Source organism: Triticum aestivum, chromosome 6B (genome assembly GCF_018294505.1).
Source record: "Triticum aestivum cultivar Chinese Spring chromosome 6B, IWGSC CS RefSeq v2.1, whole genome shotgun sequence".
NCBI classification, from domain to species: Eukaryota; Viridiplantae; Streptophyta; class Magnoliopsida; order Poales; family Poaceae; genus Triticum; species Triticum aestivum.
In genome coordinates, this window is record NC_057810.1 from 270,046,851 (window position 1) to 270,057,689 (window position 10,839).

The window sequence follows — 10,839 nt, forward strand, 5'->3', positions numbered from 1 at the left end:
TTTTGACTGTGACCATGTTAAGTGCTCGGTAGTCTATGCACAATCTTAGTGTTCCATCCTTCTTTTTGGCAAATAAAATTGGTGATCCCCAAGGTGAGGAGCTGGCTCGAATGTATCCTTTTTCCAGTAATTCCTTTATTTGTTTCTTCAACTCGATCAACTCGAATGGTGCCATTCTGTATGGTTTCTTGTATATGGGGGTGGTTCCTGGTGCAAGCTCAATGCTGAATTATATTTCTCGGTTGGTGGCATGCCTGGTAGTTCTTCAGGGAATACATCTGGAAATTCACACACTACTGGAACCTTGTTTAGCTCAGAAATGTGCACCTTATTTAATCTCGGTTGCCGGGGTATCTTTCCCTCCTTGGCTGACACTCGTATTGTCTTCCCTTGGTGGTGTATGAGAATTACGGTCCTGTTGAAACAGTCGATAAAACCCTTGTTGGTGGTTAGCCAGTCCATCCCTAGGATGACATCCAGTCCTTTATTTTCCAACACAATAAGATTTGCGTGAAACTCCAATCCTTCGAACACAATGACCACACTCTGACAGTAATTCTGAGAAACTTGCTGAATCCCAGGGGACTTGATGATTATGGATTTCTCCAAAGGAAGCATCGAAAAATTATTTTGCAAAGCAAAACTTTTCGAAATGAAAGAGTGAGAAGCTCCAGAATCAAACAAAACCATTGCAGGTATTGTGTTGACAGGAAACGTACCGAGTACGATATCTGGAGCATTTTGTGCCTCCTCTTTGGTTACGTGATTCAGATGACCCTTCCTGTGGTTATTGTTGGGATTGAAATTGTTTCGCTTGGGCGCTGAATTATTTCCGCCGTTGTTCGGCTTTGGGGTGGAGTTCCTCGGCTTGGGGCACTGTTTGGCATAGTGCCCTTCTTCTCCACAAGCGTAACAAGTAACGCCGGGGAGATAGATGAATTCCTTGTCACTTGCATGAAAATTCTTGATTGGGCGTGAGACATTGGATGAGGATTTGTGTGTCCCACCCTTTTGAAAATCTGCCCTGCTTCGGTGATTGCGAGCATGGTTAGTCTAGTCCCTTTTTCGCTTGCGGATATCTTCCAGACTGCGTCTCTCATTTTCCAGAGTAATGGCTTTGTCTACCAGTGTTTTAAAATCAGGAAAAGTGTGCACGACCAGTTGGCATTTAAGCGCGGGCGCCGGACCGTCAAGGAATTTCTCCATCTTTTTGATTTTAGTCACACGCTCTTCATTGGCGTAGCGGGACAATAGAGTAAATTGACTGTTGTAATCTGACACTGTCATGTTCCTTTGTTTGAGGTCATCGAATTCTCTCTTCTTGATTTTCATAATACTCTTAGGAATGTGTGCACCACGGAAACCTTCCTTGAAATCATCCTAGGCTATGTCATTTTCGTTGGGATGCATGTGCAGAAAATTCTCCCACCACGATGCGGCTGCTCCTGTGAGATAGTGCGGAGCATACAATACCTTTTCGGGGTCTGAACATTTTGCAATAATTAATTTCCTCTACATATCTCGAAGCCAGTCCGCGGCTTCAAGAGGCTTGTCAGTATGAGAAAATGTTTGGGGACGTGTCTTCTGTAGCTCAGATAACTTGGAATGCTGCTGATACTGTCCATGGTGATTTCCCATGTTGATGACTTGGTTCATCATTTCACGATGTTGCTGCTGACTCTGCTCATAAAGGCGGCACATTTGTGAAAGTGCCGATTCACTGCCCTGTTGGCTCGACTGTCCCTGAGTGAACTCGTTGCTGGGTTGTGTATCATAATTTTCCTCTGGTGGAGTAGGCATGGAGCGAGTCCAAGGACGAGACATTTTTCACTCTGGGGATATATTTTGTAAGACTCATAAGAAAAGTGAAGAAGATTGCAAAAACAAATCCAAAATTGCACAAGGATGGCAAATAATTTAAATGACCAAGATCACTTAAGAAAACAAATCGAATTGCGCACGGAGAAGGACTGCTCATTACATATCTTACATGCGGGCGATAATTATACAATACATCACTCAGGATATGCATACATCATCCTGCCATGTTATTTAGGCTAGTGCACTTCTCCAGTTCCTACATGATGCGCAAACAGGCTACTCCTCACAACCTATGTACATATCTTACAAAGCGGTACATCGCATGACGGGCAAGCGTACTCAGCCGGAAATGTTGACGATCTCCTTGGCCCTGCCAAGGGTGAGGCGCAGTGAGGCTGGGGACTCGACCTCCTCCTCACTAATAGGCTCCAGACGTGAAGGGTTGCGCAGAGTGGACGGAGCGGTTGCCAAGGGCGGAGCAACGCGAATAGGAGTAGGCACAACGGGTGGTGCAGTGCGCGCTGGAGTGGGCGCAAGGGCCTGGTTGAACTCTTCGGTGGTAGGCAGGCGACGAGTAGGCGTATAAGATGCTGATGACGAGACAAAAGTCAGAGGCGGTGCGATGGGTAGGAGCTCCCTCCTATTGGCAGCACAGCCATGGACTGAGTCCATGCGGGCAGCCACGAAGTCGTCCACCAGGTTGTCGAAGGCTGCCTCCAAGGCTCGGAGATACTCAATGAGCATCTCAAAGGCCTCGTCTCATTCTCCTCTGGGGCAGGAGAATGCGTAGTGACAGGTGTAAGGCACATGGCATGGAAGATAGCGGTAGCGACGAGTCTTCATTGCGGGAAGGACATCCCTGAGGCGAGCTATCGCCTCACGGGCTTCCATCTGCATAGCATGCCTCTCCGTAGGCATGGCTCTTCCCACGAACCGGAAGCGGCATAACTCACCACGCCCTCCCCTGAACTGCACCGCGGCCTGGTGCATGGTCAGACTGTCGTTGACCTTGTGCTGGTAGAGTGTGAAGACTGGGCGCACAGACGGCCCCATCGCGACCTGAACGATGAAGGAGAGAAGCTTGACGAACCCATCGGGCACGTTGGCGAAGGTCTGAGACTCGCAGCTGTTGTCGGTCATCTACAAAAGTAGGCAAAAATTCTGCATGGTCAGACCATAAATTTATGCTGACTGACAGAAAAATGACTACAATTGCAAAAATAATAAATTAGCTCTATCATGCTAATAACCAATTAGCGATCGCACCTAGTGGCTTCCTACAGTCAGCCTGGCTCTGGTACCAAGCTTGTCACGACCGGTTTTCCAATAAAAATATTTATTGAGAAACCAATCTTTTGAGTCCAGTATGAGAGAAATCCTCCTCACTGGTAGACAAATTCTTGATACAATATGCCAGTAGCATAGGATATAATAAAGGGTTGAGCTAGGGCTGCTCAATAGATTATTACAAACGCGCCAATAATTATACATAAGGGCGGATATAACACAATTGTGTGGGGGCATACTATTGACTCGAGGATAAAGTGATGGTGGAATAACACAGTGGGGAGTGTGATAACACGACTCTCAAACTGGCATCTCATCGAGCGTCGAGGTGAGGCTCGATAAATTTATTCGGGTTGCGGAAGCGAATATAATACAGTGACCAAATCCAGGGTCGCACGAGACTCACTAGGACTCCTCTAGGCGTCGGACTCGCTATCGAACTCTTCATCCATGAGATCGCCTTCGTCAACATCTGGCCAAATCAACAAGCCAGTGAGTACTTTGAAAGTACTCGCAAGACAGTTCGGACGTAAGATATAACAAATGCATGCATGGATGCGTCATGAGTAATTCACCAATGTACATTCCAAAATTAGCATAACAAGGTAAGTAAAAGGGAAACGGCGGTAGTCCGCCTGAAATCCCAACAAAACTTAAATAAATACCGATCGGGTGTCTGAAGCGACGCCTTGAAAGGTAAATAAATAAATATAAGGAAATGATGCCACAGTCGGGCGTCTTAGCGGCACCACATAAAGGGCTTTAAAAGAAATACCACAGTCGGACGTCTGGGCGACATCACAGAAAGGGCTTTAAAAGAAATGCCACAGTCGGACGTCGGGGCGACATCACAGAAAGGGCTTTAAAAGAAATGCCACAGTCGGACATCGGGGCGACATCAGAGAAAGGGCTTGTAAAGAAAGTAGAATACAACAATGCCACAGTCGGACGTCTGAGCGACATCACAGAAAGGGCTTTTATTCATAAGTAAATAATACTCATAGTAAACATTTAATTCTTGAGAATAAATGGGTTAGTCCATCCACAGGAATAATCATTTAACTGGAACTAACATTCATAGAATCACCGGAGTCTCTGCCATCAAAACTGACATTTGATTAAGATAAGATAATAAGAATTTGGACATGGAATAGATGATTTGGAGGAATATATGACTCTGCAGAGTTTGTACAAAATTTTCCCACAGCCAACGGATTTCCGTATTCACGAAGGACTAGTTCCGTTTACGGTATTTCGGAAGAAAACACAGCTAACCAGTACACACCCATCCTACCTCTCGATGCTAGGAATCACCCTAGACATCATCCAAGAAAAACTTTTGAGACGGGGAGATCACAATCTCGAATAGCATGGGATCAAATTTATATACGCGCGCTCTAAGGGGTGCCCCCCTCTCGGTCCCAACCGGAAACACCCATGCCCCCTGACCGGATGACTGGCTTTAATCCAGGGCCATGGAACCATCATTCCGGCCTCTCCTTTTGGTGTGTACCAGGAAAGCGGTCTACAACTTACTAAACCATATTCCTTGCGGAAAACATGTGGTAGTACAGGGAAGGCGGAATGAAAGGAACTGGAATGATACGAGCTGACATTGAAGTCACATAGTCTGGCATAAGCCTGGCATGCTACAACACTGCCATCTTACCCATCCTCATGCCAACACATGGCCATTCATACTCACATCCATCCACTTATGGATCATCGAACTCACTTACCTCAACATTGCATAAAATAACGTTCATCGGTATACTCATCAACATGCCACGAAACTAACTAAATGCAGAACATGCCAAGACACTCATCATATCAAAGGTTCAAACATGCTTGCCTGGTTCAGAGTAGTCGGGGCCTAGCTCGGTGAAGTTCGCGGCTCCGTCACCTCCTTCGGTATCTACGGTATAAAGAAAATATATGCGCTATCATAAATACCAAAGGAGTGCACAAAAAGTATTCCAAATATTTTTCAAATAAATCTGATAAAAAACTAGACAAAATTTTAAAGAGAATAGAAAAGGAAACAATCAAAAATACTTTCCTGATTAAAAGTTATAAGGGTTTTTGTCGAGGGACTCATCTGTAATGAAACAGAGAGTTTCCAGGGGCTAGCTTATAAAAACAGAAAACGCTTCGGCAGAAACTACGCCATCCCAAAGGGAAAACGTATTTGCCCGAAGGCGCTTCCAAAAAACGGTTCGGTAGAGAGGGCAGAGAGGCTGACGGTGGGGTCCCACTCGTCAGGTTTGAACTTTCAAAAAAAGGGGGAGGACGAAGCTCGTCGGCGCCCGAGAGCCGCGGTGGTCGCCGGCGGCGATCCACGGCGAGACAGGGGGATCGGAGGGTACCTCCGTGCTCAGGGCGCCATTCCGCGTCGGTTGGTGGTGGTGGTGGTCGCCGGCGAGTACCACGTCGACGGTGAGCTTTGCTCCGGCGGACGGCGGCTCGGGTGGTCAAGGGACTCGTCGGAGAGGGCTGCAAAGATCAAATTGAAGAGGGGGTTAGGCTTCTGGTAGCTAGAGGGAGTAACGAACGGGGTTTGGGCGCCGGAGATGGCCTCACCGGAGCGAATCATGGTGGAGGCCGAGGCGGATCGGGGCGGCCGGAGTTGGGAGAGGAGACCTCCTCGAGGTCCCCCTAGTGGCCTGGCGTGGCGTTGGTGAGGAGTGGTGATGGTGCGTGCACGAGGGTGAGCTCGGGGGCCCTTTTTATAGGCGGCCCGAGGCGGTTGCCGTGAACAGGGGTCTCCGGTGAGTGATTACGGCGGTGCCGTGGATATGCAGGGGGATTAGGGGATTGAGCATCGCCGTTGAGGTCCACCGGTCCCATTTAGGCGCTAAACGGGCTGGGACTTGGTGCTATGGGTGAGCTCGACGGAACGGGGGTGGCGCGGCCCGTCGGCGGCAGGGAGCACGTTCCGTGCTTGCCGGGCCACGGCGACGGTGCCACGGGTGTGTGCTGGCATGGCAGGGACACGCGGAGAGCCAGGGGGTGTTGGGCGGCGCCGGGTGGCGTGGCGAGAGGGCTCGGGCCCTTGTTGGCCGCCACGGGAGGTGCAGCCACTGCAGATGCTTCCAACGCCGGCGAGGCTCGCCGCTACCGACGCCAGGAATCGGCCAAGCGTGCGTGCGGGGTGCTGGCCAGAGAGAAGAGGCTGCGTGCAACGCGCCAGGGCGCATTGTGACCGCGTGACCGAGTCTGACGAAGGAAAAAAGATAACTGAATCTCTGAACTTTCTGAATTTGCAAAAGAACAGTGCAGCTCAGGTGTTCGACATAATGTTTTTGGCCTCTGGTGATTTTTCCTTGAGCTGATTTTTGGTGGAGTGGCTTCTCATTGCTCAAATAGGTTGCCTGAATTTTGGTGGAATTTTTGGAGGAGTGTAGATATGAATTTCATCAAATTTGGCAAATCTGATCCAAAGTTGCGGAGACTGAATTTTGAAAATTTTGAAAAGAGGAGGAGTGGATCAAGATGGTTCTGGGTTGTGGGTACAAAGGACAATCCAGGAGAGTTGGTTTGGGATCCAAACTCAAATGCAAAAGGGTACTTGCTTTGAAAATCACTTAGGCTCAAAATAATTTTCAGAAATGATTTGAGGGGAAAAATAACTAGAATAAAATCCAAAACTTGCTTGGATTAGTTGGGACAGAGAACTTGGGTTGATTACAAGGGGGAGGGGAGGTTTTAGAGGGGTTTTACCACATGGGCAAAATACAAAGTCATGGGTGGTTTCCAAGATATGAAAATCCCAAATTTTCATAGAGTTTGTTTTTTTTAAAAGAAGAAGATTAAACTCCCAAAAATAATTTGAGGGGGAACCAAGAGAGAAGAAGTTTCAAAAGATCAAACACCAAAGTTTGAAGAAAATGAAATCCTTGCCAAAGCAAAAGGAAGTTTTTTAAGAGGAAGGATTTCTAGAAAAAAAGTTTTAAAAGCCCTCTTTTAAAGATCCAACAAAGTTTTTGATGAAACCAAATTAAAATTTTGGAGTGTCACACTCAACAACTTAAGTGTGCTGCAACTAGTTGCGGCAAGGTTTCTTGCCGGAGCGGCACCGCGAGCAGGCTGTTGATGTTCCGCACTCAACGCTCGCGGCAAGGGTGCCCGCGCCGGCAAGTTCCCTAAAAGCGTAGGGTAAAAACATACAAAAAAAGGAATCAAGTAAAGGAGATAATGTAGCAAGCATTGCCCAGAATAAAGTTATATTACAAAGGTAACTTGTTGCGGCACTGACTGAATTGTTCTCATAACTTAAATGGCAGCGGCAAGGAGAGGAGGGAAAGAGCAGTCTAATGCACGTGCTCGCCGTCGATCCTCCTGACTTCATTCACCTTGTCCACAATGGGTGCGACAATGGCTTTGAGCTCTGCAAGATCAGCACCCGCCGGCAGTTTCTTGAGGACGTGGGTGAGGTTGAGGCCCGGATTATGGAAGAGTACCTTCAGCAACACCTTCTCCAAGACCTTGGCACAGATTTCGCGCGACTCGTCAGCCAGCTGCTTTGGGATCCTTTCCCGGAGCTGCTGCAGAGCCGTCGCCACACCCTGAGATCCTTTTCTCGTTAGCAGCTCCTCGTTGGCCTTGATCTCTTTCTTCAAATCCTCCTCTCGCTTCTTGGTGCTGCCCAGCGTCTCTGTCAGCGTGGCCAGCTTCAGCTCCAGATCAGCATTTGAGTCCTTGGCGACGCTCAGTTCCTTGCCCTTGTCGGCAAGTTGGACTTGCAGATCACCATGAGCGAGAGCATCCTTCTCTCGTTCGCGCTGGAGCACGGCAAGCTCCTCATCCTTCCCTTTCAGATCAGCTTCCAGCTGCGTCATATTCCCTTCCAATTCCTTCTTGGCGGCCTCGGCAGCTGCGGCAGCGTCCTTCGCTTCCTTGAGTGCCCCGCCAAGTGATTGCTCGCGTGCGGCGAGCTCCTCCTCGTGGCTGTCCAGATTAACTTTCCGCTGTGTGAATTCACCTTCCCGGCTGGATAGAGCCTCAGCGGCAAGCCTCTGTTGCTCCTCAACTTCTGCCTTCTCGAGGAGGAAAGCCTTCCGCGCCTCGACAAGCTGCGCCCTCTCCTCCGCAATGGACCGGAGGTCCTCTTGGTTGCGGCTCTGGAGTTCCTCCGCATGCTTCTCTATGTATATTCCCGCCCGTGCGACAAGCGCCTCCCGGGACTCCAGCTTCGCTTGCCGGGCGCGGTAGAGCGACACCAACTTCCGGAGCAACTGCTCTGCTTCGGACTCGCCACTGCTGCTGCTTGGCGCGTCAACTAGTGTCAACCCTGCAGAGGCGAGCACCACTCCATCAAAAGCTTCTCCCTCAACCGGCGTCCTGGAGCTCGACGCCCAGGGAAGCTTGATGAAGACACCCTCGCCGGCCTTCAAGTAGGCACCGGGCTGGGGCTCTTCGGAGCCCGGTGCTGTGTCAGCGGCGGAGGGGTCGGCGGTCGGCGTAGCGCCTTGCGCTCCTGCGACCCCCGGGTCGTCAGTACGGTCACCAGACCCCTTGCCAGCTCCAGCGCCAGCAGCCTTGGCGGCCTCTTCGTCGGCGGGGTCATCAGCGCCAGCCTCCTCTTCAGTAGCAGCGGCATCGCCAGTATCGCCGCGCACGTTCTCCTCGCCGGTGGCCGCGGTCTCCTTTGGCTCCGCGGAGGGAGGATCTGAAGACGGGAAGAGGGAGAAAAAGTCAAGCCAATATCCAAAAAACAAGATCAGAAGAAGAACCCAAGGGAAAATTTCCGACAAGGAGGGTTACATGTGCTGGGCTCTGTGACCATGGGCTCCACCGCCGAAGGCTCACTGGTCCTATCCCTTGCCGGGGACCCCTGCCTTGCCGGAGAACGCTCCCTTGTCGAAGAATCGCCCCTTGGTGGCGTAGTTGAAGCAGACAGCACTTCTGGAGCGGTCTCTGGTTGCTCCTGATGGGCCTGCTCTACTCCTACACAAGCAAGTCAACAGTCTAGATGTCAACAAAGAAAGAGCACCCACGCGCGCCCCACAACAGGAAGTGAACAAGTACTTACGCTGGGGGCTGTGCTGGGGGCTGCTTCGGGGAGAGGTTGCCGAGTCCGTCAAGGTAGTCTCGGATGCGTCCTCTGTTGTCGCAGCAGGATCATCCTCGATGACTACCACAGGGACCTTGGCCCTCTTTTCCGCTCTCTCGGCCAGAGTCCTGAAGAGGAACGACGTTCATAGGGAAACGGATCAGATACAAAACAAGAAACAGCAAGAATCGAAGAAACATAAGTACAACAAGAAGAAAGTCTTACTCCTCCTCTTCTTCTTCTTCCTCGTCGGAGCTCAGCGCGGAGAGGTCGATGTCCGGCACTCTTTCAGTGCGACGAGGTGGAGGAGTAGGCTCCCTTGGACGCTTGGCGGGAGCTGCGACAGGATCAGGAGTAGCGGCTCGAGAAGATCCCGCCCCAGTTGCCGGCGCGGCGTGAGACGCTCCCGTGTCTGCAGTGCTTGGCGTGGTGGAGCGTGTCCCACGGCGCGACGGCTGTTGGACCGTCCGCGGCAAGCTGCTCGAAGATGGCTGGCCACTCGCGCCCCCGGCAGGCTCGCTCGCCTCGGCCTCGGGCTCCCCCTCGCCAACGACCTCCCCGCCAAGGTCCTCTCAGTCGGCAAGGCTTGCCGCCTCGGCCGCCTCTGCTTCCTCTAGCGTAAAACCAAACTCGCCCGCGGCGGCAGCTGCCGCCGCCTCTTCCGCCCTAGTGGCGATGTATCGCATCTCGTCGTCAGTGGTGTCATGGGTGAGGAGCTTCTGATCGTCGGCACGGACCGCCACCTCCACCAGGTTGTCGAAGAAATTCTGCACGACATCGTCGGTTGGCTCCTACCACGTTGGGATAATCCCATGCGAGTCGCACTCCGGCATCATTGCGCGGATGGGATCGAGCTGGGAGTTATTGCATAACGGCACGACACTCTGCGGCAGCCTGAACCACTCCGGATGGTTGGAGTCATGCTTGAACAACTCCTTGAGCATCCCATCCAACTCCAAGACTGTGAAGTTAAAATTGAGGCCTGGGCGCAGCCTCATGATATCTGCCGGGCCCCCGAACAGCCAGGCGGGCCTCTCCCTCTCCTGCAGAGGGGCGATGCAGCGGCGAAGGAAGTCCGCGCCAACGGCCCCTACAGTAAGCCCGGCAAGCCTGAGCCACAGAATCCGCGTGGTGGCGATCTTCAATCTGGCGTCATCCGCCGCCAGGGCGCTCCAGTCGCCGCCGCGCACTACCCGGGCTTGACGCAGGCTGGTGAATGGCTGCGGATCCGCATCAACAATCCAGCACCACTCTGCCCTCCACTCATCCCACTTGCTGTGGAGCTCGCCCTCCAGATAAACCTCCTTCATGCCGACCCTCGAGATCCAGGCGATCCCACCAGCTAAGGGCTCTCCCTTCTCGGCCCGGGGCATGAAGTAGTGGCGAAAGAGGGCGACATTTGGGTGGATTCCAACGAAGTTCTCGCAGAGGTGTGCGAATACCACCATTGTCAGAACGGCGTTGGGGGTGAAGTCAAGAAGATGAAACCCGTAGGTGTTCATGATATCACAGAATAAATCGGAAAAAGGTGGGCAAAGCCCGCAATAGAAGAACAGGGGGAAGAAATAGTATCCTCTTGGACACTTTTTCGAGGTAGAAGCTTCGGCGGAGAGTACCTGCGTGCGCGGATGCGCCCGCGTCTCCGTCAACCAGAAGAGATAGAACTCCTCCCGCAGCGC